General features: G+C 45.7%; 2 long non-coding RNA genes across 3 annotated transcripts; one reads left to right on the top strand and one right to left on the bottom strand.

Annotated features, from left to right (window-relative positions):
- On the top strand, window positions 1–24,536 carry LOC143434083 (uncharacterized). The gene is made up of 4 exons (XR_013103283.1): window positions 1–155; window positions 19,116–19,347; window positions 20,660–20,821; window positions 24,357–24,536. It is a non-coding gene; the product is annotated as an uncharacterized LOC143434083 (long non-coding RNA).
- Window positions 9,221–21,834, bottom strand: LOC117724815 (uncharacterized). 2 transcript variants are annotated; one of them, XR_013103280.1, is made up of 5 exons: window positions 21,538–21,834; window positions 17,999–18,243; window positions 17,617–17,873; window positions 14,218–14,304; window positions 9,221–10,751 (listed from the first exon to the last, which is right to left on the bottom strand). It is a non-coding gene; the product is annotated as an uncharacterized LOC117724815 (long non-coding RNA). The 2 variants fall into 2 exon arrangements; XR_013103282.1 differs by lacking the exon at window positions 21,538–21,834 and adding an exon at window positions 20,693–20,814.
- Window positions 24,537–27,471: the final 2,935 nt, after the last annotated feature.

The following is a 27,471-nucleotide window of genomic DNA, read 5'->3' as shown; positions in this document are numbered from 1 at the left end:
TAACTAGAGGCCAGTGATCTATGACTTGTCTCCTCATCCAAATAAACTACTAGGCTAACTGGGTTCCCTCCTTCTCTGGCATCTGTCTGCTGACAGTTCCGGCTGGGCTCAAATCCTGAGGTGGACTATGGATTGAAGTGTCCATTATAGAAAAGGTGGGTAGAGAGAGGGCAGAGAACTAGAGATGGGCAAAGAAAAGGAGAAGACAGAAGAGGGGAGGGAGGAAAAGTGGAAAGAGAGGGAAGGTTTAAGGTGTCTGATCTTCACAGGCTTACGCTGCCTATAGAAAGTTTCTGTGGGGCCAGCTCTGCTTCAGCATCTTGTCCGTATGCTCACATGTGGTTGCTAATGTGCTCCTACAAGATGTAGCTCCTGAGAGCCAGCCGGGTAAGTCTGTACCTGAAAAACTCCAGCAGAATAGGAAGTGAGAAAGCAGACAGCATAAAGTGATGAGAGCCATTTAAAGATATCTTTTAAAAAATGATATCTTTAAAATGGGTGAGTGTGTGTGTTAGGAGTGGGGTGTTCTCATAGAAACCAGAAAAGGAAGCAAAGGGCCTTGGATCCTCTAGAGATGGAGTTACAGGTGGTTGGATAGTATCCAGTATAGATCCTGGGAACTGAACTTGGGTCCTTTGCAAAAGCTGTGCATGTGTTTAACCACTGACTCTCTCCAGCCTTCACTTAAACGTCACTTAATGCTGCTGCCCATAACCAGAATTAAGGGAGGAGCTGGGCTGGAGAGCTGGAACAGCTAATAAATCCCAGAGTGGGGTTAGTGTGTCTCCCTGCCTTCCAGGAAGGCAGAAACTAGGGAGGTAGACAAGGAAGGACACACTTTGCTCTGGCCTCAGGCCCAATGCACTGGCTTCACAGGATGCATTTGAGGGTGACACAGTCTCAGAAGTGTTCTCCCTGTGTGGTACGACCTCCATGGCCTCTCCTACACATTGCCACAATCACCCTGAAAGAAGAGGCCCTACAGCCAGTGACATTGACTAAGGAGCAGGGAGGACTAGGTCACAGACTTAACCAAGATTAACACTTCTGTGAGTCAGAAAGCAAAGGAAAAGAGATTAGAAGTGCATTCCTGCACGGCCTTCCGTCTCAGCTGAGACATGACAGAAAGCAAAGCAAAGGACATACGTGTGTGTTCCCCACAAGAAGCTCCCCGCAGAGGAGTAGCATCTGTTATGGTTTGGGGGTGTGGTTTGTTCTCCAGAGATCTGGGTGCTGGAGGCTTGGTTCAGCATGTTCATGTTGAAAGGGAGTAGACCTTAGGAGGAGAGCCCAGTACAAGGCGGTTAGGCTGTGGGCTCATTGTTCTTGACCTCTGAAGAGATTAATGTTGTCTTATAGAGTAAGTTAGCTATTGTGAGAGCATGAAATTATAAAGTGAAGCCACCACACTTTTGTGTGTGACTGCTTCCCTTTCTGCTTCTAAACCACACTGTGACATAGCTGGGTGGTAAGAATAGGGGGTTGGGGGTGGGAGGTTGGGGGTAGTACAGCCTGATTACAGATTTTCAGCTTCCAAAACCTTTCAGTGCCTGGCCTCCTATATTTTGTTATAGCAACAGAAAACAGTCATTCATCACTGGTTAGATCCAGAAGCTCAAGTCCTGTGGTTAGGTCTCAGGCTCACTCTACCCACCTCTGTGTCTGGTTTCTTCTGGTTGCCTTTTTTTTTTTTTTTTTTTTTTTTGTTACAGACTTTCTCTATGTAATGATCATCAGGCATTCTGGGCTATTACTTTATCAGCTGACGATCTCCAGAAAAAGATAGTGTCCTCTAGGTGCAACAAAAGCCACACAACTGATATCAGGGCTCTGTCTTAGGTAGGGTTTTACTGCTGTGAACAGACACCATGACCGAGGCAACTCTTATAAAGACAACATTTAATTGGGACTGGCTTACTGGTTCTGAGGTTCAGTCCATTAACATCAAGGCAGGAGCATGACAGCATCCAGGCAGGCATGGCATGGGAGGAGCTGAGAGTTCTACATCTTGTTCTAAAGGCTGATAGGAGAAGACTTCCAGGAAGCTAGGACAAAGGTCTTTTTCTTTCTTTCTTTCTTTTTTAAAAAATTCATTTATTTCATTTATATGAGGACATTGTAGCTGTCTTCAGACACACCAGAAGAGGGTGTCAGACCCCATTACAGATGGTTGTGAGCCACCATGTGGTTGCTGGAAATTGAACTCAGGAAAAGCAATCAGTGCTCTTAACCACTGAGCCATCTCTCCTGACCCTAGGACAAAGGTCTTAAAGCCCATGCCCACAATGACACACTTCCTCCAATAAGGCCACACCTACTCCGACAAGGCCATACCTCCTAATAGTGCTGCTCTCTGGGCTAAGCCTATTCAAACCACCCCACTAGCCAGGCAGTGGTGGCCCACACCTTTAATCCCAGCACTTGGGAGGCAGAGGCAGGCAGATTTCTGAGTTTGAGGCCAGCCTGGTCTACAGAGTGAGTTCCAGGACAGCCAGGGCTACACAGAGAGACCCTGTCTCCAAAACAAACAAACAAAAAAACAAAAAGAAAAAAAAAAAAAGAAACGAAAAACAAACCACCCCACCATAGGCTCTGACTGGGAAGGCACAGGGATTTGAATGAGAGTGGCCTCTGTAGGCTTATGTATTTGAATGCTTGGTTCCTTTTTGGTGGAACTGTTTTAGAAGGATTAGGAGGTTTGGCCTTGTGGGAGGAGGTGTGTCATTAGGGGTGGGCTTTGGGGTTTCAAAAGCCTACACCAGGCACAGTGTCTGTCTGTCTGTCTGTCTGTCTGTCTGTCTGTCTATCATCTATCTGCCTCCAGCCTTTGGATAAGGCATAAGCTTCCAGCTACTGTTCCAGCACCATGCCTGCCTGCTTGCTGCTTTACTTCTGCCATAATGGTCATAGACTCACTCCTGAAACTGTAAGCAAGCTCCCAATTAAATGTTTTTGGTTTTTTAAAGCAGTTGCCTTGGTCTTGGTGCCATTTCCTAGCCATAGAAAAGTAGCTAGACAGAACAGTCCCATTTGAGTCCTGTGGGCTGGTCAGAGAAGACCAGAGGCTTCGCAAAGCTAAGTTGAGATTTTTCTTTTAGCAATGGTGAGCCAACATCAATGTCATATGCCTATGTTAGTGACCAGGTTTATCCCAAGATCTGCTAACTCCTTTGGAGAAGTATTTAACCTCTGTTAAATGATACATGGACACTGACATCTTCATCATACTGACCATAACCAAATAGCACCAAAAGTTCTTTCCAGCTATACACAATGGCTTTTTTGTTTTTTGTTTTTGGTTTTTTTTGGGGGGGGGATTTTTGCAGGTGAAGGGGAGAATGCCTATATGCTTTTTTTAAAAAAAGCAAGTTCATTTTAAGAAAATAAAAAATAGAACAGTAGTAGACAAGGGGAAAAAAATTAGAAGAAAATAGTCCAAAATATCCCAGGTAAGCCATAGTCCCTTGAGCAGCATAACAGCCTGAGCGCTGGCCATCTGTCAGGCCAAGTGTCTGGACTTCACAAGCAGTGAGGTTCTAAGAACAGCTTGATCCTAACAAGGAACTTCCACAGCCTCAAGCTTGACCTCAGGGCTCAGTGTCCTTCTCCTGACCATACACTGTATGTCCAGTCATCTTTCAGCCCTAATTTAGTGAGGACGGTAGGGTTTTTTGTTTTGTTTTATAAAATTTCTTAAGTTTGTGTGTTTTGTGCATCTAGGCATGTGGATGTGTTTTTGTGCATCTAGGCATGTGGGTGTGTTTTTGTGCATCTAGGCATGTGGGTGTAGGTATCTGCAGGTGCTGGAAGAAGGCATTGGATCCCCTGGATCTGCAGTTGCAGACAGTAAGCCTCAGTGTGGAAGGAAAGCTAGGTCTTCTGCAAGAGCAGCAGGGACTCCTAACCACTGGGCTACCTGTCCACTCTCGAGAGACTGGGTCTTACATAATGGGTTTACCTGTGTATCATGACACTTCCCTGGTGAAGAGCCTTTCAGATGCTCTTTTTATCAAGCAAATTTGACCAAAGGCTGCCTCTGGAACTGAAGGGCACAATGTGGTTCTCATGTAACCTGACTGACACATTAATCAGGTCACACAGGAACATAGAAACCCGGGAACCACAGGATCTCCCTGCAGCCTCACACATACTCAACTGTTTCCAATATGCTTTGTACTCCAGCTATATCTGACAACTCCCTATAGAATGTTCCCCAGTGGAAGTGGTTATCTGTTTGCAGACTACCCTGCTAGACAGACTCTAAGAGACGCAGAGGAAGGATTGAAAAGGGGTATGTGGGTTTGCAACTGTCTTTTATTGGCTATTTCAAGTTTGTTGTCTGGAGGTCTGGTTGACTTGGCTTTGTTTTTATTTTTTTTTAAGTTTCTATGAATAATTTCATTATTAACCTGAAACTGTTAGAAATGAAAAGCCAACATGTCCCTAACAAGCAAGCTGAAAAGCATTAATACACAAAAGCAGCTAATTTCAGGGCAAGATGGTGCATGAAACTGCTTCAAAGAGGGATAACCAGACAAAACCAGACAAACATCTCACAGCACTGGTTGGGCAGCTCAGTACCCAGGAGGTGGAGGCTCTAAATCCCAGGCCAAAAATAAAACAACCATAAAACAAAACCCCAAAACGGGTGTGGTAGCGACAGAGGAATTAGATCATCTTCAGCTTCAAGGGGTTGAAGGCCAACCTGTGACACATAAGCCCACTCAGGAGAGAAAGCAGCAGCCAAATGCCTGCAGACTGGGGATCAGATGTGGCCCTGTAGGAGCTACACAATGCCTTCTCTATGGATTCAGGAATCTTGTGACATGCCATCTCTGCTTTAATTACCAGATGTCAATGTAGACAGTGTGTTCTTCCTCAGTGCTCCCAAACCTCTGAAGAGCCCTGGGGGGTGCTGTTGTCCTGGCAGGACCGCTATGCATGGCTGATTCTCCATCCCTGTTGCAGGCCTGGGCAGTAAGGCACCTAGTAGTGGCTGTACAGGCAGCTGAACAAGGTGTTGCAGTTCAGTCCTCCCTGGTGGTGTTTTGGTTCAGTGAGCAGCTGCTAGCTAGTAGGGCGAGGCTCTGCTGCTTCTGCTTATTCCTGCATCAAAAGAACCAAGTCTTAACTCCTCCTTCAGGTTGAATCTGTAGTCCAGGACCTTGCAAGCCTTCTGGTTAGGACTGGGGTCCACCTTGAAGTGTTTCTTTAGGAAACAGGAGGGCACAGACACAGAGTTGCTTCCATCTGGACTGTAGCTCAGTCCAAGCGCTTTCAGGAGGTTTTGCTTTGTTTTAATGATTTATTTACTTTTTATTTTTATGTGCATTGGTGCTTTGCTTGTGTGTTTGTCTGTGTGAGGGTGTCAGAACTAGACTTCCAGACAGTGTGCACTGCCATGCATGGGTGCTGGGGATTGGGTGCTGGGGATTGGGTGCTGGGGATTGGGTGCTGGGGATTGGGTGCTAGGGATTGGGTGCTGGGGATTGGGTGCTAGGGATTGGGTGCTGGGGATTGAATGAGGGTCCTCTGGAAGAGAGTGTTCTTTCTTTTTAAAGATTTATTTTATGCATGAGTACACCACCATTGCTTTCTTCAGACACACCAGACCCCATTACAGATGATTGTGAGCTACCGTGTGGTTGCTGGGAATTGAACTCAGGACCTCTAGAAGAGCAGTCAGTGCTCTTAACTGCTGAGCCATCTCTCCAGACCATCAGCCAGTGCTCTTTTTTTGTTTTTTGTTTGTTTTTGTTTGTTTGTTTGTTTGTTTTTCGAGACAGGGTTTCTCTGTGTAGCCCTGGCTGTCCTGGAACTCACTCTGTAGATCAGCCAGTGTTCTTAACTGCTGAGAGTCTCCAGACCTGGTTTTGAGTTTTTGACACAGGGTCTCCCTATGCAGATCCAGCTGGCTGAAATACACTATAAAAACCAGACTGGCCTCCAACTTGCTGTGATCCTCCTGCCTCTGCCTTCCAAGTTCTGGAATTGTCGGCAATGTACTGCCTTGCCTGACCAGAATTGAACTTTATTTGTCTCTAGTTTCAAGTACAGAGCCTGGTACAGAGTAGGCTCTCCATAGCAACTACTGCGTGACAACCTCCCAGACACATACACCTGAAGGCTTTTGCTTAATATGGCTGCTCAGTAAAAGGTCCTCTTCCCCAATTTCAAAGTCTTAGCCAGATTCTTCTAGTCCTCCCTGGCTCTCTTTTTCTTCCCTTCCCTCCCTTTCAACCCTCTCCTAAAGTCCAAATTACATCTTCCCCCTATTAGCCAATCGTGTTCTGTCATGCTGAGGCTTTGAACTACTGGTTTATTGTTTTACAGATACACATCTTCTCCCCCCTCCCTCATAGCTGAGAGAACTTTCTGACTACAAAGGATATGTTTCATCCATCTCTGCCTCCCAGTCTGATAGCTTCTATTAGCAGAATTAGAGTAATGCCTATCAGATAGTAGGCATCAAGGAAACCTGGGTAATGTAGCTGAAAGCGTCCCCACTCCTGTATTCTGGACTACTTCTGAGAATCAAATACTGACAGTAATTGAATATTGTTTTATTATCTTCTAATGCAGAAATTGCCCTCAAGCCACAGGATTCTTGAATCTGGAGGCCCTGGTAGCCCTTCCCTGGCAAGGGTGGAAGAATAAAACTGTGCTGGAGACACCCAGGTTAATTAGCAAAGGCTCGCCCTTCTGCCTGGTGGACTAGTCTTGGCCAAAGCAGATCTTACAGAGTGGCCAACATTGTTTTTGGAGGAAGTAAAACAATGGAATGTCTGAGAGCCAGGCCCAGTGGCTCATTCCTGTAATCGCAGCATTCACTCAGGAGGCTAAGGCAGAGGTCAGGGATAGCCTAGGCTACATACCAAGACTCATTCCTTAAGAGTTCTACAGGGCTGGAGAGAGAACTTTAAGTTTAAGAAACCATTTTGCCCAGCAAGAGGACACCTTCGGCAATGTCTGGAGTCAGACTGACTTAAGAAAGGGAACTTGCAACTGGCATCTGGTGACTTAAGGCCAGGAATGCTGATAAGTCACAGTGCAAAGGACAATCTACAAAACACTTGTGCTTTGATAAAACTTTTGTCAGTGTTGGTGGCACTGAGATGGAAAAGCCTAGTCTTTTTTTTTTTTTTTTTTTTTTTTTAAGATTTATTTATTTCATGTATGAGGGTACACTGTTGCTGTCTTCAGATACACCAGAAGAGGGCACCAGACCCTATTACATATGGTTGTGAGCCACCATGTGGTTGCTGGGAAATTGAACTCAGGACCTCTGGCAGAGCAGTCAGTGCTCTTAACCACTGAGCCATCTCTCCAGCCTGAAAAGCCTAGTCTTAATTGCATCAATAATCATGCTGATTGGAATCTAGGCTATTATGTTGGTGAGGTTTCTGTGTTTACCCTTGTTCTTCTGATGGGGGACCTTAGGAAGTTTCAGCTGAATACCCTTTAATACAGTTCCTTCTGTGATGATCCTGCCCAACCATAAAATGTTTTGCTACTTCATAACTGCAATTTTGCTACTGTTGCAAATCATAATGTAAGTACTTGATATACAGAATATCTATTATGTGACCACAAAGGGGTTGCGACCCATAGGTTGAGACTCTGGAAACTTCTCGATCTGCCTCTTTAGATGGGCAAATGCATCAACACACAAAGCTCTCTGCTAAGCCCTTTCTCCAGGGGCTTAGTCCTCAGATCTTCACCAGTTGGAAGTGTGTGTGTGTGTGTGTGTGTGTGTGTGTGTGTGTGTGTGTTTATGTGTTCCTGAATGAGTTGATATGTTCCATTTGTATACCTGGTACCTTGAAGGCCAGAAGAGGGCATCAGATCCCCTGGAACTGAAGTTACAAATGGTTGTGAACAACCATGTGGGTGCTGTGAACCAAACCTGAGTCCTCTGCAAGAGCAGCAAGTACTCTCAACCTCTGAGCCATCTCTGTAGCCCCTGGCTGTTTAGAGGGCTGATCTGGCAATCTGTTGTTAGGGATTGTATCTTAGGGTTTTTTTTAGAGTATTTTCAGATACAGGTTTCAGGCCACATTGTGATGTTTGTCAAGTTTCTGCTCTGCCCAGTTGTCTTGTTGCTGCCTAGAAGAGGGTATCTAGTCCCCAGAGGGCGAAAGTGATGGTATCTTCATTTCCCATGATTATAGCCAGCACCAGAGCTCTGAGGTGTGTTGTAGGGCATGTGGACCATGTCACCAGAGGAATGGGCATGGGGCTGGTGAGGTGGAGCATGCTCAAACCCCCAAAATCTCAGAGTTTGAGACAGCAGGAGTAGAGTTAACTCTCTCCTATCGCCATGCCTGCTTTGGGGCATGTAACCACGAACCCCCTCCAAACTAAGTGATCGTGGGCAGTCAGTCACATAGCATAGAACCGGGAATTTTCCCCCATGCAAATACAGCATCACCAGCATCTTAGCCTCAGACAAAAGAATATATTTACCTTACAAGTCCCATCCCACTCCCCAAGGTTCATACAGTCCCTGTACACATGGAATAAAGCACACAAGTTATTTCACCAAGGATCGTCTGAGCCTGGCCGCTTTTATTGACCTATAACACTTGGGGGGAGGCTCTCTCCCTTCGAGTGCTCATCCTGCCTGCCTGCCCAGGTTCCTGTTGCTTGCAGAGGCTCACATCAGAGCACTGGCTGCTGACATCACCATCGCAGCTGCTATGGGACCCAAGACCCTGACCACCTGCTCTAAGCTGGTTGCCTGGACCAGAGCCCTGTCAAAACTATTGGTACTGGACTCTGCTTCCCCCCATATGGAAGGGGCAGATGTAGACTTCACCAGTTCCCAGGCACCCCCACCAGGAGAGGCAGAACATGGAACCACTGTGTGTGTGTGTGTGTGTGTGTGTGTGTGTGTCCTTTCTACTTATCTAAGAAACTCACTCAACCCCTTTTTTCTTCTTTCTCATCCTGGGGAAAATTGTGATGTCTCATAGAAGGAGTCATATTTTTCCCATTTTGTTCTTGCTCTTTAGAAAAGAATACAGCCAAAGCTAAAGCACTGAGAACATTCACCTTTCTCCCAAAGTCTCGCTTACTTTGCTGAAAAATCTGACAAGTTGTAAGTGTACCCCATGTCCGTGTGGTCAATTGACCTGGCCTGTGGGGGTCAATCAACAGGGTCTAGCAAGAGAGAGAGTGGGGATGGAGGGGCAAGAGACTCAAAGAATGAAGACAAGAGTGGGTGTCTGATCAAGTCCCCTTTATTGAAAGGAAATCATGGGTATATAAGCACAAGCAGGGGAACACAGCTGAAGACACTTTACCACGTGTGCCTTGTAGCTGTGGACACTAAACAACAAAACAAGATATGTGAGAAAAATGAGATGTTTATCAGAGTGTGCTCAGCTGTTGTGGGCTGTTGAAAAACAAGTCTCTTGTCAGGGTATATGGCTCAAGATGGCTGCAAAGATGATGGCCGCTTTCTGCTAGGAGTCGGCTCCCCAAAGTCAATGTCTATTATTAGAATGGATCTCTCGCCAGTTTGTGGATTAAATTATTTCTAATCCATTAATCTCTCCAGTTTTAAAAAATAACAATGTCTTATTGTTCCTGGGCCCTGGAAACCCTAATAAACCAGGCTGAACGACCAGTCCTCAGCTGGCCACTTAAGGAAACAAATTAATGGTGAAAAGAAAGCAGAAAAAGGAGATTTAATCAATGCGGCCACTATGGCAAAAAGAGCAAGGAGGTCCGGCGACCTCCCTGCTCAGTCTTCAGGGGTCCAAGCACCAGGTTATGGCTTTTGTTTGTTTGTTTTTTCATTTTATTTATTCACCATTGTTCTCTTCCAACACACCAGAAGAGGGCATCAGACCCCATTGCAGATGGCAGTGAGCCACCGTATGGTTGCTGGGAATTGAACTCAGGACTCTGGAAGAGCAGTCAGTGCTCTTAGCCACTGAGCCATCTCTCCAGCCCCAGGTTATGGTTTTAATAGAGAGAGCTAGAGGTACACAGAGCTAAGCAGTCCTGGTCAAGGTGTGGCTCAACCCTTCCTCCTTACCTCAGCTTCAGTCTCTCCTGCAAGGTGGTCTGTCAGGTTGTCAGTAGAGTGTGAAATTTCCTTCCAGGAGACAAGGTCCCACTCTGGCTGGTGCCATGTTTCAGCCTTTTCCTTTTCCCAGCATGCGGTCACTGAGGAAATCTGGTTGGGACAGGAGGCATTGTTTCTTTCGGTTTTTGATAACTGAAGGAGTGTCTGTGTTTCTTCATTCCTGTAAGGATGGTTATATCATGTGTTCATAGACCAAAAGACTGCCAGTGGGCTGATTGGTCGCCGCTGCATCCTGTTCTTGCTTCCTCTGCTTGGTATTCCAGTAAGGCCTTACTCCTGGGTCATTTCCCTTGTGAAAAATACAAAGGGTTTTGGCGATTCATCTGAAATGGAGCCCACCCTCACAAGGGTAAGGTATAAAGGGAAAGCAAAGGCTGGATTCGCCCCCTACTGGCAGGTGCACGGTAGTCGCCGGCCTCGGACTTTCATGAACCTAGGGCAGCTTCCGGAAACCACGAAGTGAACTCCAGACAGCAGGGCTCTTTGGGACTTTAGGGCCTAACTTAGCAGTCAAGGTTGATCAAGGTCACAGGGAGCCTTAATCTTTATTCCTAAATCAATCCACATGAAGACTTCAAGCTTTCAAGTAGATTTGGTAAAGCCTTAGACGACGATGATGATGATGACGATGACAACGACGATGCTGCTGCTGCTGCTAGTGGATCATAGAAATATTATAGTTATCCAAAGGTTGACATTTATCATTTATACTAACTAATGTTATTTTGAGGACCCAAGCACTTTTTTTACATCTCTTACATACCCTTTCTGTCATCCTAATTTCTTTTAAATTGTCCATAAAATGGTAAAGATATTTTATTTTTATTTGTTTGTTTTGATTTGTTCTATTTTTTAATTAGACTATTTCTCACATGTAGTCCTAGCTGACTCAGGACTTGCTATGTAGACCAGACGGGCCTCAGGCCCACAGAGATCTACCTGGTTTTGCTTCCTGAGTGCTGGGATTAAAGGCATACACCACTATGCCCAACTTGGCCATTTTGAGACAAAGTCCCACTACATAGCCTAGGCTAGCTTCAAACTCCTAATCTATGGGCTGGGATTTCAGGAGGAAGCCACCACATTCAGCTTCTTCTTTTTTTGTTTTTGTTTTTTTGTTTTTTGTTTGTTTGTTTGTTTGTTTTTGTTTTTTGGTTTTTCGAGACAGGGTTTCTCTGTGTAGTCCTAGCTGTCCTGATACTCACTCTGTAGACCAGGCTGGCCTCGAACTCAGAAATCCGCCTGCCTCTGCCTCCCAAGTGCTGGGATTAAAGGCGTGCACCACCACCGCCCGGCACCAGCTTCATTTTTTTTTAAACATTATTTGCTTTCTGATATCTTGATTATTAAAGTGAAACATAGTGAGTAAAAAGTCAAAGCGAAGGGGTTACAATGTTTTCAGTAGTTTTATATTTTACAGGTTTAAATATATATTTAAGACATTTATAAATGGCAGGAGGTCCTTTTACTCACACATAGCACTAGGGAAACTAAGAACATTAAACTCGAAGGCTTTTCTCTTCAAAAGCTGAAACTGGGTATTGTTATTAACCTGGTGATTTTTTTTCTATCTGTAGAGCCAGGCCTCACCTCACTCCTGACCATTGTTTCTCAGTCATTAGAACTCATTCTTACAAAAGAGGTCCCCTGTACTTGGAAAAAGAGTCTCCTATATTGTGGTTATTCCAGACCCTTTCTTCCTAGACCCCTATCCTGAGCACTGGTTCTCAGTCAATAGGACCCATTCTTGTTTGTTTGGTTTGGTTTGGTTTTGGTTTTTTGAGACAAGGTTTCTCTGTGTAGCTTTGGCTGTCCTGGAACTCACTCTGTAGACCAGGCTGGCCTCCGACTCATAGAGATCCACCTGCTTCTGCCTCCAAAGTGTTAGGATAAAAGGCATGTGTCATCACTGCCTGGCCCAAGAGGACCCATTTTTTATGAAAGAGATCACAAGTACTTTGCACAAAGCATACACTTTGTGAAGGAGTTTGATGTGTTCTCGCCTTGAGCTTTGTTGTGATAGATGTTATGAGAAAACTTTTTTTTCAAAGTTGTACTGGGCTTAAATAAACCGCTCACACCACGCACACCAGCTAAGTGATGTTGAACTGGATTTCCTTCTTGCCTGATGCAGATCATTCCCCTGTGGTCCATAGCATTTGCAAGGATCCCACAGAAAAATCATCTTTCTACTTTTATTTTTGTTTTTGCTGAAGGAATTTTGTGACTTGATAATTAACTAAAAGTCTCTTCAAAAAAATGTTAGGAATGAACTGGCAGATAATTTTACATTATGTCACTACTTCTCTGTCAGAGAGTGCTATGATGACTAATCTTGATTGTCAACCTGATTACATCTGGAATCATACAGAACTCAAGTAGCTGAGCACACCTGTGATGGTTTGAATGAGAATGGCCTCCATAGTTCAATATATTTGAATACTTAGTCCTAATTGCTTCTAGAACTGTTTGGAAAAGATGAGGAGGTGTATCAGTGGGGGTGAGCTTTTAAGGTTTCAAAATCCAACCCATGCCATCCCCACCCAGTTAGCACTCTTTCTTCAATCTCTCTCTCTCTCTCTCTCTCTCTCTCTCTCTCTCTCTCTCTCTCTCTCTCTCTCTCTCTCTCTCTCTGTGTGTGTGTGTGTTTGCATACCTCATTGCTGCTGTCTCAACAAGTAAGCTCTTAGCTACTGTGCCACTGATACTCCTGCCTGTTCTCATTCTCCTTACTGTAATGGGGATGGATTCTAACCACCTGGAACCAGGAGCCACAAGTTAAATGTTTGTTTGCTTGCTTTTTTGTTTGCTTGTTTTGTTTTACTTTTTGAAACAATGTTTCTCTGTGTAGCCTCCGCTGTCTTGGAACTCACTCTGTGGACCAAACAGGCTGGCCTTGAACTCAGAGATTTGCCTGCCTCTACCTACCACCACCACTGCCTGGCCAAATGCTTTCTTTTATTAGCCATCTTGGTCATAGTGTTTTGTCACAGCAATAGAGAAGTAACCAAGACAGTATCTGTGAGTGATTATTCTGGAGTAGATCATTTGAAGTCAGAAGACTCACCTTAAATCTGGGCCACATCTTCTCATGTCAGCCTACGTAAAAGGACATGGAAGAAGGAAACTTTGGCTTTTTGCCTGCCTGCTCTCATTCTCACTGGTAAGTTCATCTATTCTGCTGCGGAGGCATTTCTTCACTGCTATTAGAACCTACTTCTTCAGGATTCTAACTTATACTGAAGACCATCTGAGACCTCAATACAGCAGACTGAGCAATTGCTGGATATTGTAGAAATTTTTAATCCCAATCCCAGGCTTTTACTCTGCCTTGACCATTTAGATCCCAGATAAAAGACACATAGAGAACCTTTATATTTACAATAAGCCATAAACAGCACAAGAGCTGGGCAGATATCTTTCCACCCTCTATGCCATTAGAATCTACTTTCCTATAGATAATCCTGAGTTATTACTGTGTTTCATTTGGGCCGATCTTAACTCCAACTGGCCAGCCCTCGGGGCCATGTTTTCATGACTCACTTCACCCATGGTGGCTTCTCCTCCCTTCACCTTCTTCTCTCCCTCCTGGTTCTTTTCCAACCCCCAGGCCTGGGACCCCTAAAACCTCTTTTGCCTCTTTTTATGGCTCTTCTGCCTCTTTTGGCCTCTTATGCCTCTTTTGCCCAGCTATTGGCTGATGGCATCTAAATATCTGATTATTCATCAATCAGAAATAACTTGATGGCAAGGTCACATAGCATCACTTGTCTTGTGTGAACTCTCTGTCTCTGGGGCAACCATATCTTGAGGAATTAGTATTAGCATTAAAATACAAGTAGCATCAGGCCAACACAGTACAACTGAATTCTTGGCTTTTCCATTAGAAAAAAGCCATTGCTCAACCAGCCAGACCATAGCCTGTAAGCCACTCTAATAAACCCATGAATACACACACACACACACACACACACACACACACACACACACAGAGAGAGAGAGAGAGAGTTTGGTTCCCAGAACACTCATCTCAGGCAGCTCACAACTGTCTGCAACTCCAGCTTCAGGGGATCCACTGCCCTCTTCTGACCTTCACCTACCCACATGTGCAATATACTTACATAGAACTGGCTGGCCTCGAACTCACAGAGATCCACTTGCCTTTGCTTCCTGAAAACTGGGATTAACGTGTGTGCCACTATGCCAAGCTAAAAGGAAAAAAAAAAAAAAAAAAAAAAAAACCGTAAGTGTATGATTCAGTCAAAGGATGTATGGATTCATCTAGTTTTGAAAACAGCAAACAAATAGACACTCAATTTCCTAGTGAAAAGTAATTTTCAGGCAGGTTACTGAAGCCATCCATCCCCAGTAACATCCAATGAGTGAGCAAAGCCAGTTGCTAAGGAAGATGATATATCTGTCTACTGTCTAGGAAACTCTGGCGGGCAGTCCCTAAACTCTAGTCTTTGTTCTCTGGGACTCTAAGTCAGGAAAGCCTGCTAGGGTAGTCAAAGAGTAGAATACTAGTGGTCCCAGTGGAAACCATGATCATATCTGAACTGGAGTCCAGAGACATGGAAGTGTGGGGATGAAGAGAGAACAGGGAGGTTAATGGGAACTCATGGGAAGATACATTGGCCCAAGGGTGGACATTAGTCCACAGGTACATGTTAGTGAGCTATATTCTGTTATGTTATATGAAGATGGCTATAGCTAGAGCAGGTATCTGGCCCAAAGCAGAGAGAAGAACCATGAATTAATCAGTGAACTCCAGCAACATCTATGAAGAGATGAGCCGTAAGTCAAATCTACACTCTAAGATTATAGGGATGAGAAATGGAAACTCCATGCTGCTGGTGGGGATGTCACATTGACCAATCGCTTTAGGAAATAGACTGGTAACTCCTCAAAAGGTTACATACAGTTCTCAAATGATCCCACAGTTCTATCCCTATTCTGTGTGACCCCAGGCACACAGAAACATATGTCCACATGAAAACCTGTACATGAAGCCAGGTATGGTGGTGCACACCTTTAACCCCAGACCTCTGGAGGCAGAGGGGTTCAGATCACTGAGTTCAAGGCCAGCCTAATCTATATAGAGAGTTATAGAGTTTCAGACAAGTCAGGGCTGTCATATATATATATATATATATATATATATATATATATATATATGTGTGTGTGTGTGTGTGTGTGTGTGTGTGTGTGTGTGTCTTAAATAAATTAATAATATTAAATATGTGTGTGTACTACTAACTGCCAAAAGATGTAAACAATTTAAATGTCCATCATCCAGTGAGTGAACAGAAAATACAACAAATACAATAGAATGCATTTTAACATATGTAAACCTGGAAAATTAAGACTGGATGTGAATGATAATGGCCCCCATTGGCTCATATTGGCTCACTTGGGCACCCTGATTAGGAGGAAGAGGTATGGTCTTGATAGAGGAGGTTTGTTTTTGGGGTGGGCTTTGAGGTTTCAAAAGCCCCCCCCAGGCCCAATCTCTCTTCCTCTTCCTCTTCCTCTTCCTCTCCTTCTCCTTCTCCTTCTCCTTCTCCTTCTCCTTCTTCTTTTCTCTCTGTCTCTCTCTCTCTGTCTCTCTGTCTCTCTCTGTCTCTCTCTCTCTCTGTCTGTCTCTCTCTCTCTTTCTCTCTCTCTCTCTCTGCCTGCTGCCTGTAAATCAGGATGTAAACCTCTAAGCTACTTCTCCAGCACCATGCATGCCTGTATACCATGATGTTGTTGGACTAATCCTGTGACACTATAAGCTAGCCCCCAGTTAAATGCTTTCTTTTATAAGAGTGTCCTTGGCCATGGTGTTTCTTCACAGCAATAGAACAATGGCTAAGACAAAAGTTGTACCAGAAGTGGGGTATTGCTGTGATAGGCCTGGCCATACTTTTATTTGGAGAACTATAGAACACTTTGGGACTTTGTTCTAGAAAAGTGATTGGATGCTTTAAATAGGGCATAAGGGGCCATACTAGTAGGAACAGGGAAGACAGCGGTGCTGAGGGTGATGTGGTCTGTGGGAGCCTAGCTCAACAGGTTTCAGAGTGGAAGAATTGTAGTAAATGGCAGAGAGACCATTCTTGTGATATTTTGGCAAAGAATGTGGCTGCTTTATGCCTTCATCCTAAAAATCTACCTAAAGCTAAACTGAAAAGTTAAGGATTAATGTTATTGACAGAGGAGATTTCAAGCCAGCTTAGCGTTGAGCACATGGTTATTAGTGACCACTCTTATGAAGAGCTACACTGAAGAGGAATAAGCAGAGCAAAGAGAAATAAAAATGTAGTTTGAGGAAAAAGGAAACTAGAAAAGGTAATGATGGAGCCAAGTCCTGTGTTCAAGGAGAAACAAAAGGAAACTAGAAAAGGTAATGATGGAGCCAAGTCCTGTGTTCAAGGAGAAACAATAATTAAAAGGGGGGCCTGATTCAATATAGAATAAAAGGAGTAGCACCCTCTGTCCTGGCAAGACCCCACCCAGCTTGCAGATGGAATTAAAGGAAATCTTCAGTAGCAAAAGAAACCAGCAACAATGGGAATCAGATGCAGGTGCAGTGGAAGAGGAGGTAAGAAGGTTTTATATAAAGAGAGATGAGGGCTGGGGTGTAACTCAGTGACAGAGCACTTGCCTAGAACTGGTGATGCCCTCAGGAATGAGGAAGGGAGGCAGACCGCAAGGAAGGAGAACGCTGTGGCCAAGGAGCGCCTGCCTATACAAGATCTGAGTGCATGAGGACTCCTGGAGGTAAGTGACAGAAGTAGACCAGGATAGCTACTATCATCTCTAAAAGTCTTCTAGAACATTCTACCTCATACGGCCACAAGGAAATACACACTTGTCCTCCAGAACTTAAAACAAACACAAATCAACACCACCAGCACAGTAACTAAGCCATCTTTGCTGTCCACCTTAGTCCCATGGTAATCATTTGAACCTAAGTGGGCCCTGGAATGTGTAGCTCTAACAGGGACACGGTGTAGACACACATGAACTTTTTCTGTGCGCTTCCCATCCTGATGACCTCATCTTTTCTGCTTCACTTGCCCAGGAACAGGCTCTGTAATATTGTGCACCCTCCCCATAACACCAGAAGAATGGCAGAAAGATACCAAGGGATACCGGGGTTTTCTGAGACTAAGTGCAAGCATGTGTGTGTGCATGTGTGTGAGTGTACATGCACACACATATATATGTGTATGTATACGTGTGTGTGTGTGTGTGTGTGTGTGTGTGTGTGTGTGTGTGTGTGTGTGCTTTTAAGGTCCTTGGGCAGGAGCTGGCCCTTACAACTTCTCCTTTTAGTTCAACTTTCCACTCAGCTTTGGATTTGCTTAAATTTTACTTGGAAATGTGAAGAGAGGTATGTTTGTGTCTTGGCACCCTTAATCATTACCCCTTGGAATGCTAATGTTGTGGACCTTCACAAGCGACTGATTCTCAGGGGTCACCTGGCTGGGTTACTGCTCTTCCAACCCCTGTTGCCATAGACTTCTGTTTACCAATAGTGAGTTCCAGATGCTGGAAGCCGCTGCTTCCCAGGATCCCTTGGCTGAGGTCATTCTCCCAAAAGATACATCTCTGAAACGACCAGTGGTGCCAACCCGAGTGCCTCCTCAATGACATCATGCATGCACCCTAGGTCTCTTGTCTTCTGTACTGGTGGAGACAGAAGCACAGCTCCAGGGGAAGCCAGAGGGATACTTCTTTCTCTTCTTAAGTCCAGGCCTGCCTGCTTTGTGGGCTCCACAGCCAAGACCTTCAAAATTAATAAAATAAAATTAGGTTCTTTAGAGGGGTAATGGTCCCTGTTTTTTGCTTCTACAAAATCCTTGCCTAGATTACATTATGAAGAGGTGCCTAGTCAGGTGTGGTGGTGCATACCTGTAATCTCAGCTCTTGGAAGGCAGAAACAGGACAACTAGGAGTTTAAGGTCTTCTTTGATGTCTTGGTCACGGTTGTTCTATTGCTGTGAAGAGACACCATGACCACAGTAGTTCTCACAAAGAAAAGCATTTAGTTGGGGGTGGCTTACAATTTCAGAAGTTTGGTCCATTGTCATCATGGCGGGAAGCATGGCAGCATGCATGCAGACATGGTGCTGGAGGATCAGCTCAAGAGTCCTATCCTGGAGTCCATAGGCAACAGGAAGAGAGAGACATTGAGTCTGAGCATTTTAACCCCCAGAGCCCATTCCCAGTAACACGCTCCCTCCAAGGCCACACCTCCTAATCTTTGGCAAATACTGCTACTCCCTGATGACCAAGCATTCCAATATAAAAGCCAGTGGGGACTATTTCTATTTAAATCACCATACTAGGCTACATAGCAAATTTGAAGTTGGCCTGGATTCCAGCAGACTCTGTTTTATTGGACACACACACACACACACACACACACACACACACACACACGACAAAGGGCAGTATCTCAGTTGGTAGAGAGTTTGACTAGCTTGCAGGAAGTCCTGGGTTCAATCCCAACCATTGCATAAAGTGGGGATGATGTCACACCTGTAGTATTAGCATTTGGGGGGTGGAGCCTTGGTGTGGTGGCTAACTTTGGGTATCAGCTTGACACCTGGGAAGAGTAAATCTCAGTTGAGGAATTGCCTTTATCAGATTGGCCTGTGGGGATCTCTGTAGGACATTTTCTTGATTGCTAACTGCTATGGGATCATCAAGTCCAATGTGGGCACCCCCCTACCCCTGCTGCCATCTCTCTAGGTCACTGTCCCACCACAAGTTGGCTGTATGAGAGACCAAGTTACAGTCTTTGCTCTTAACACTTTCAGGGCTGGGGGCAAACAGTAAGGAATGGGGACTATTAAATATTTACAGAATAGTGGAGCTTGGCGCTTGTTTGCTGGCAGGCCCCAGGGCCGAATCTGGCTTGCAGACAGATTTTGTTGGGTCTGACTAGTTCTTTTAAAACATTAAAAAAAAAAAATTTAAACAGAGAAATCTTACAGAACAGATTCTTGTCTTTCTTGGAAACTAGAAATCTCTCACAACACTGGACTGGGTTCCCCTTGGCAGTGCCTGAGCATCGGTCTCTTCCCACCCCAACCTGTGGCTGCTGGCGCTGCTTCTCATCCACGTGGCTGGCCTCTGTGGACCTGACATTGACCCTATGGAATGCTGATGGCCTAAAGCTGGCTTAGGGTAGACCCAGAACGGCACTCAGGATTTGAACTCTAGGAACCCTGAAGGATACACCCTCTTGACTGAAGGTATTAGAAATACTGACTAGAGGTGACTGGGGGCTGAGGAGGCTGGGCACTAGAGTGGGGACACAGTTTCTGTTTGTGACAGGGTCTCATGTAGCCCAGATTGGCCTGAAGCTTACTGGAGAACTGAGGATGACTTTTAACTTCTCAGATCCTTTTTTTTTTTAATTAATTAACTTATTTTTATATATGTGAGTACACTGACATAGTATCTTCAGCAATACCAGAAGAGGGAATAGGATCCCATTACAGATGGTTGTGAGCCACCATGTGATTGCTGGGAATTGAACTCAGGACCTCTGGAAGAGCAGTCAGTGCTCTTAACCTCTTAACCGCTGAGCCATCTCTCCAGCCCTCTCAGCTCCTTCTTGAACCTTCTGACTTTTGGGATTCCAGGTATACACCACTACACCCAGTTTTATGTGATTCCGAGGTCAAACCTAGGGCTTCCTGTATCCTGGGCAAGCACTTGATGCACAGGGCTATGTCCTACGCTCCTATCTTACAACATTAGGCACAACATCTAGGGCTTAGTTGAATATGGGTTCTACCTTCCAGCTGAGCTGACACAAAACTAATCTACCCTGTGGTGAGAGGAAGGGTGCTAGGCAGACCTGGTGGGTAAGAGGGTGGGGAAGTCGGTGAGTCACAATCCACTGGGGAGGATGGTGAGTCACAGACCAACGGAGAAAATCTGCAACGACTGCTCAGATGTGCCCACAAGGAGAGGTTTCGGTGGAGTGGGAAGGAGGGATGAGTGATGCAGAGGGCTGTACAGGCTCTGGGAGTCCAGCTGGGGACAGATGTAGGTCGCTCTTTCAAGATATTTGCTGATAAAGGGAGGTAAGCTGAGCACTGAGGATTATTCCTTTTGAGGTTGCACTTCTTCTCAACTAAAGAGAGGAAGCAGGAAGCTGAGAGACAAGGCGAAAGGAGAGATTGAGAGAAGGGTTAGGGATAGAATTTCTCTTGAGGCTAGAGAAGGAGGCCTTCCCTAGCAACAAGTCTGTAAGAAAAAAAAAATGCAGCCTCCATAAGGACTGCCAGTTCACCAGGGATGGCACAGGTAGGAACAGTCAACAACAGAAAACAAATGTTCTAGAAACTTCCAGAAGATTTTTTATTTTATTTTATTTTTTGATAAAGTCTTTACTCTGTGGTCTTGTCTGGCTTCAAACTCTAGCTTAGCCTCTTAAGAGCTCAGACTGTAGACAAGAGCTACCCTGGCCTACTGAGAAGGTGTTTTCCCAGCCCCTCTCTGCACTGCCCCCAGGCTAGCTTCTATTTGCACCTGAAACTACCCCATTGGTTCCAGGAGGCCAGGTCCCAGCACCTGTGGCTGCCTTACCTGCCATTGGGTACAGAATGAGCAACATGGTGTCTGTCTGCCTCTCTGTCCCAGGATCCTCCCCTGCTCAGCACTCTCCCCTGGGGCTGAAGCAGCTCTTCTCAGTTGCTACTGATTCCAACAGTGCAGGTAAGTCTCTGAAGTCCCAGGAAATGGGGACATGCCCTATCATGAACCACTCCCTGCCCCATGAACACTCGTGTGCACGCACACACATACACACACATGTACATACCTGGAGGAATTTTTTAAGTTTGTTAAAGTCAACAAACTTTAACCTGGGAAGCTGAGGTCTTTATACTTCTATTGTTATTACTGTTGTGTTTATTTTGAATTATGTATCGAGGGAGGCCTTTCTCCCCCCATGTTCAGGGCTTCCCAGAGCTAAATGCAATCCTATTTGTACAACCTGAGTCAGAGCAGCTTCAGAGCCAGGAGGATGTGGCAGGAGGCACAAGCCCAGCCACAGGCAGAGCCGTGCAGAAAGGGCATGTCACTAGGGAGTGTGTCTGCCCCAGCCTTTTCCACGCTCTCAGAAAGTTCCGAACGTGCTGGAACTTGGGAAGACAGAAAGGTATTTGCCCTAGTGATTAAGACATGTTCAAGCATTTTCCCACAGGCTCCTGCACAACCCAAAATAAACTGCGGGCCTGGATCTTGGCCACCGGCATGTGATTCCATCTGTATAATGTTACAGTGAGGCAGGCAGGCAGGCAGGTGGGTTACACTCACAGGGGCTTGTAGGGAATGCTCTGCCCACAATGGAGTTTCTGCCTAAGCTTCCAGGCTGGGGCAAAAGGACAAACGGCACAGGCAAATGCCACAGCAGTAACAAGTGTACCTACCTGTGGGGAAGAAATCTCAAGGGGGGGGGGAGGGAGTCTGGCAGCAGAGTCCCAGGGCGGTCCGACATCAGGGTCCCGGGCGGGCTTCCCGCGCCGCCAGCGGAGGATCCCACATTCACGCAGTTGTCGGTGGGCGGGCCGGCGGCTGCATGGGCAAGGTTCCAGGGTTCCAAAAGCTGGGAATCAGGCGGAGAGACCATGGACATGTGGAGTCCGGTTTTCCAAAGCTTTTATTGTTCATGGCATGGTGAATGGACGCAAGTGGTACACGCTTCCCCTGCCAAAAGCCAGGGGAGACCAATCTTATAGGGAAGGGAGAAAGGGGAGGGAATAACTTAATTAGCTACGCCCCTGGCCTTTTGAAAATTCATTAATATTTAAATCTCTGGAGGTGGAGACTTGTTAGTCACACCCTCTACCTGTCCTACGTGACTGAAGGTAACAGGTTAAATGGAGTTACCTCGTCTAAGGCCCAACACCTACCCATTAGGCCAAGGATAATGCTCACCTAAAAAAATGATTTCTGTGTGTAGGTGTGCACCTGCGCATGTGTGTATGAGTGCCATCTTTCGCAGATAGTGGGAAAAGGTGGGGGGGGGGGGAGGAGGAGAGACACATCTGAAGGTTGCAAGGGCAAGCTGAAGTGTGGGAGCTCAAACCTGTAGACCTAGCTCTTGGAAGGTTAAGTCAAGAGGATCACTCTGAGTCTGAGGCCATCCTGTGCTATTTAGGGAGACTGAAGGTAGAGGAGTGGTAGTGGGATGGCCCAGTCAGTATAGATGCTCAAAATTAAGCCTGATCATTTGAGTTCCATTCATGAACCCACTTGGTGGAAGGAGAGAACAGACTCCCTTAAGTGGTCCTTGGCCTCTACATGTATGCTGCACACACATGTGTGTACACGCACAATAAATTAATTAAAAAAAAAAACTTCATGAACACAAAGAAATGTTCAAAAGGAAGAGACGGGGATTTACTTCTGAAGAAATACCCATTTTACCTTGGAACCATAAGATCTAAGTCAAAGGATGTGTGTGAGCCTACACACGAGCATGCACATTTGTGTGAGGATGGCTGTACCTATGGCCTTGCCCATGCTGGGCAGGTTCTCAGGACCCTGTGGCCATTGTGTCTGCATCAGGCTGGGACCGCACTTGCAATAAGGAGGTGTTGAGATGGACCTGCCTCACTTTTAGGGATTTAGTCCTACAAAGGATAAGAGTAAAGATGTCTGAATAACTAGAAAGCCACCAGGCGATGGCAATTAGGCCAACGGACAAGAGGAGTTTGGAGAAAGTTGGAAAAGGAACATGAGGTCCATGAGAAGAGGAATTCATAATGAACGGGGCCTCAGGAGGGACAAAAGAGGATGTGGGTGCAGGGTAGGGATGGCTGAAGGAGAGCGTGGGAGTAAAGAGGTGAAAGGAAGGAGGGACACATCGAAGCACTCAGGGGGGTGGGGAACTCACATTCAGGCTGCCTGTGGCTTTCAGTCTAGACACTGTCCCTAAAAGATGCTCAGTTTAGTACCAGTGACATCCCAGAATACCCATCACATGCTATGTCAGGAGCTGAAAATGCAGAGGCTGAAGAGATGGCTCAGTAGTTAGGAACACCCACATCTTGCAGCATACTCTGTCTCTGTTTCTGTCTGTCTCTCTGTCTCTCTCTGTGTCTCTGTCTCTGTCTCTGTCTCTCTCTGTGTGTGTGTGTGTGTGTTGAGATGGGGTGTGGAGGGCTAAGATTGTTGTTTAAATTTTTATTTTCCTTATATGGGTGTTTGCCTGAATTCATGTGTGTAGAACACTTGTGTGCCTGGTGTCCTGAATTGGATTGCATTGAATTCCCTGGAACTGGAGTAACAGACAGTTGTAAGCCATCATGCATGCAGGTGCCAGGAATCAAAGCTGAGTCCTATGGAACAGCCAGTGCTCTTAACCTTTGAGCCATCTCTCCAGCCCCCAGATAAATATTTAAAAAGAAAATGTGTTTACTTCATCTAACCTTCTGAACATTTTTGCCTAACAATAATAGAGTGCTGCAGGGCTGGCCATCTTCTGGTGATGGAGTGGCCGACTGGAGCTGTGGCTTCCTGCAGCTGCCCAGCATAGTATCGCTGCCGACATCACACACTAAATTTGCACCACATACCACTAAGCCCGGAAAAGATCCAAGTTCAATATTTGAAGTATAGCTTCTACTCAGTGCATCCTGCGTTCTTACACTGACTCAGACCACGGTAAGCCAGGGACCATCTGCAGCCCAGGTTACCTGCTGCAACTGGGAGATAGGAAAGAATTCCATAAGATTTTGATGTTATAGATTGAAAAAAAAAAAACCAAAAAAACAACCAAAAAAATAAATCAAATGCTCTGAGTTTGGAAGAGGTTAAGAGATTCTAGCCGGGCGGTGGTGGCGCACGCCTTTAATCCCAGCACTTGGGAGGCAGAGGCCAGCGGATTTCTGAGTTTGAGGCCAGCCTGGTCTACAGAGTGAGTTCCAGGACAGCCAGGGCTACACAAAGAAACCCTGTCTCGAAAAACAAACAAACAAACAAACCCAAGAGAGTCTCAAAATTCTGCAGCCCTTAGGAGGTCCTTTGCTGCTTGATTACTGTGATGATTAATCTTGTCAGCTTGATGGGATTATAATCACCATGGCAACCAACCTCTAAGGATGCCTGTGAGAGTTTCTAGAATGTTTTCATTGAAATCAGAAGACCTACTCTGAAACTGGGTGGCACCATTCCCTGGATCTGAAACCACAAAATTGAGCTGCACATAATCATTCTTTTTTTTTTTTTCCTGTTTCCTGATCAGCCACCTCAAGAGCCTGCCACCATGCCTTCTCCTCCATGAAAGACTGTATGCTGAATGTGTGAGCGAACAGAGCCTTCCTTCCTCAAGTCCCTTTTGTCAGGTATTTCTGTCACAGCAGTTGAAAACTAACCCACCAGGTTCTGAGACCTGCCTGCTCCTTGCTGTCTGCCAGCATTTGTTTCATGTATTGAATGAGGATGTTACTACAATTAGCCAGTCATCAGCCAGGCAATGCTTGCCGTTCTTTGCACGTCTGAATTCATTTAACCATTTCCCTCATTTGTAACTGAGGAACCTGGGGAGGGAAAGACTCCCTGCAATCACAGACTGCAAAGCTGTGATTTTCAGCTTTGGAGCAATTCAAGCCTGTTCTCTTAACTACAATGCTCTCTAACTGGCACTGGGGTTTAGATTAACTGAGCCAAGATCCCCTGATACCAGATACTCAGCAGTGCTACTGTGCCTCCCCCTCCCCCCTCCCCCAACTCATACAGGGCCAAGACAGCTATGTTTTCTTGCAGCCAGCAGAACGCTTGGTCTCCTGCAAGATCCAGAGCTAGAAACCCTTTGTCTTGGTGTGGACACTGTATCTGGTTTGGATGGGTAGCTGTGTTAGAGATCAGCTCATCATGATTCGTGGTAAAGTAAAGTAAAATAAAATAAAACAATCCAAGTCAGTTAAAACTTGAGGGGCCTTAACGTCTAGGTGAATAAAGCAGAAATGATCTTCTCTGTCTTTAGATCATTCACAGCATGGTCAAACCAGGACTCTCACTCAGTGGGAGGAGCATGTATGAGGCGCCTGGTTTGATCTCCAGTCCTGGGAGTTGGGTGGAAGATGATGCTCAGCAGGCTTCGTTCTCTGTTTACATTTGAGTTTCTAGAGTCCCTAGCATGCTGGCTCGTACTCCCTGGGTGAGTTCACTCAGGAATTATGTTGGCAGAATCCCATCAGGATGACTTCAGTCTTTTTCAGCAGGCTAAGAGTGGCAAGCACGGCAGTGAGTATTTTTGTGTAGCATCGTCAGGCACCAATATTAAACTCAGGATCGTTGTGAGGAACTCAGCTTGGGGCTCTTACGTCAGCATACTTGCACATTTTGGTGACTCAGGTCCCTCTCTTCCTTTTCATCTTCATTTGACAAGCAGGGAATGTGAAGAAAGGAGGTCAGAAATTGAGCACGTCTCCACACAGGGAGCAAGGGAGGGGATGCCTATGGTCTTTCCCAAGCTCTTTCAAATTTATAACCTGTTGTTCATTGTTATTGCATGCATATATGCATATGCACATACTGCGCATTGTTAAATATAACCCGCTTAGTCTGTATATTAGTGGATAACCAACTGGTGTGCTCTCCCCTTCCTCTCTCAGCACTCCTTAGTTGTAGGATCCAGGCCTCGTGGGCTTTTCCCTGTCCACTTTGCCATGATTATTAGTGTTGTCTGAGTCTGGCTCCTGCCTAGGCAGTCATGTTGGTGAGACTTTGAGTATAGCTTCTGACATTACTAGGAGACACAATCCTACATAAAATTTCCCAATCCCCCTGCTCACAGTCTTTCTGTCCCTCTTGTGCAATGTTCCCTGAGCCTTACTTAGGTGTGGGTGTGCTTTGTAGATGTAGCCATCAGGACTGGGATCCGTTAACTGTGCGTTATGATCAGTTGAAGCTGTCTCCTTCCGTTGCAAAGTTTCCTTGCTAAAGGGCAAAGACTACACTTATCTGTGGGTATAAGGCCAAATACCTAGAATGCAGTCAGTGCTTATGTTGGTTTAATGAAACAGCTGTAGATTCTTCAGTAACCATGACTTCGCTAGCACTGAATAGTTGGCAGATTGCTGGGCATGGTTCCTCTCTTGTTGAACAGGTAGATCTTACATTCAACTAGAGAGCTGTTGGTTACCACCTAGATGTGTGTACCACTAACTCACCCTTAGGGCTATTGTGCCATGCTGATTGTTGTTGTGGTTCACAAACGTCACGGCTGGGTAGAGCTATTGATTGGCTCCCTCCTTTGGATGCTTGCCTTCTGTTTCCATGAAAGCCAATCCTTTGGGAGGGGGCATTCAGGTCAGTTCCCGCCTAGGGGTTGTGTCTGAAATGCATGGTGCATTTAGCAATAGGGACCTACCTTCCACCTCTGGGGGGCAACAAAGGGCAATAGCAATAGGTTCTGTTTGGTGAGTTTTTTGGACAGTCAAATTTATTTTGAGACAGGGTCTCTCTAGCCTTAGCAGTCCTGGAACTTGTTATGGTAGACCAGCCAGACTCCAAACTCAAAGATTCACTTACTTCTGACACCTGAGTGCTGAAAGGCATGCCCCACCATACCCACCTAATTTTATTACCTTGTGTGTGCATGCAGATATGCCACAGCCTGTGTGTAGAAGTCAGAGAACAACGTGTAGACATCAGTTTTCTTCTTTAACCTGGGTTCCAGGGGAGGAATTCAGGCTGTCAGACTTAGTGGCAAGTGCCTTTACACACTGAGCCATCTCTATGGCCCCTCCAGAGCTTTAAACTCACTGGTACAGAAATAATAGTATACTGAATATCCTCTGAGATGACCCTGAACCCTAAAAGCTCCTAGGAACCCACTCTGAGGGGAACCTGGTCCCATCCAGCTTGGTGACTCAGAAATGTCAGATAACGATAACCCCAAGACTCTCAGGGCCCATTCCCAATCCCCAGTGACCTGGACTCCGTACAGCACTTTGGCAGCAATGGGAACTGGCTTTCTTGTGAACCATCTCAGCACCATGGTGATGCCTGAGGCCAGGGATCAGCAGTAGAAGTGCTGCTGGTATAGCCTTTGGCTGCTGACTGGGAGAGATAAAGGGTCACACAGCAAGCATATTCCACTACCTAAGCCCCCAGCCCCAAGTCCTCCCGAGCTCCAGATAAGAACTGCTTTATAAATGTGTCTACCATTTGACTAAAGTCAGGGACAATCTTCTGCTGTGTTTTCATGTGTGTGCACACACCTGTGTGAAGAGGACACGAGGCCAACATGAGCTGCAGCCCTTGCCCTCAATTGTTCTTTACCTCATTGTTTGAGGCAAGAACACTCTCACTGAGCTTGTTAGTAGGCCCATGGGCTTATTTGTGCCCATCTT

The sequence above is a fragment of the Arvicanthis niloticus genome, chromosome 1 (genome assembly GCF_011762505.2).
Source record: "Arvicanthis niloticus isolate mArvNil1 chromosome 1, mArvNil1.pat.X, whole genome shotgun sequence".
NCBI lineage: Eukaryota > Metazoa > Chordata > Mammalia > Rodentia > Muridae > Arvicanthis > Arvicanthis niloticus.
This window is presented reverse-complemented; position numbering and strand designations above follow the sequence as displayed.